At 53.7% G+C, this 789-nt stretch overlaps 1 pseudogene; it reads left to right on the top strand.

The window, feature by feature from the left end:
- The first annotated feature begins 461 nt into the window (after positions 1–461).
- On the top strand, positions 462–579 carry LOC126438129 (5S ribosomal RNA; annotated as a pseudogene).
- The last annotated feature ends 210 nt before the right edge of the window (positions 580–789 follow it).

Here is a 789-nt window from a genome sequence, read left to right as displayed (position 1 = left end):
TAGTGGGTTACGACAGTAGACGACTTGCGTGAGTGCCATTGCTAACAGCACGATCGACATCGCCTGCAACGCCCCTCCTGGGCTCGTGACCATAATGGGTTGGAGCCTAGACGGCAGGAAAACCGTGGCCTGGTGATATGAGTCCCGATTTCAGTTGGTAAGAGCTGATGCTAGCCATGAAACGAAGTTGTCAATAAGGCTCTGTGCAAGCTGTTGGTGGCTCCATAATGGTGTGGGCTGTGTTTACATGGAATGGACTGGGTCCTCTGGTGCAACTGAGCCGATCGTTGACTGGAAATGACTATGTTCGCCTACATGGAGACTATTTGCAGCCGTTCATGGGCGTCATGTTCCCAAATAACTATGGAAACGATAGAGAATATTTAAGGATACCACATCATCGGACCACTATTGTTCGCGGTTTGCCTGAAGAACATTCGGGGTGAATGATCTGACCACCCGCCAACGGCCTTGCCGCAGTGGTAACACCGGTTCCCGTCAGATCACCGAAGTTAAGCGCTGTTGGGCTGGACTAGCACTTGGATGGGTGACCATCCGGTCTGCCGAGCGCTGTTGGCAAGCGGTGTGCACTCAGCCCTTGTGAGGCAAAACTGAGGAGCTACTTGATTTAGAAGTAGAGGCTCCGGTCTCGCAAACTGACATACGGCGGGAGAGCGATTTGCTGGCCACATGCCTCTCCATATCCGCATCCAGTGACGCCTTGGCCTGAGGATGACACGGCAGCCGGTCGGTCCCGTTGGGCCTTCATGGGCTGTTAGGACGGAGTTT

Source organism: Schistocerca serialis, unplaced genomic scaffold, assembly GCF_023864345.2.
Source record: "Schistocerca serialis cubense isolate TAMUIC-IGC-003099 unplaced genomic scaffold, iqSchSeri2.2 HiC_scaffold_1260, whole genome shotgun sequence".
Taxonomy (NCBI): Eukaryota; Metazoa; Arthropoda; class Insecta; order Orthoptera; family Acrididae; genus Schistocerca; species Schistocerca serialis.
Note: the sequence above shows the minus strand (reverse complement) of the source record. Positions and strands in the feature narration are given on the sequence as shown.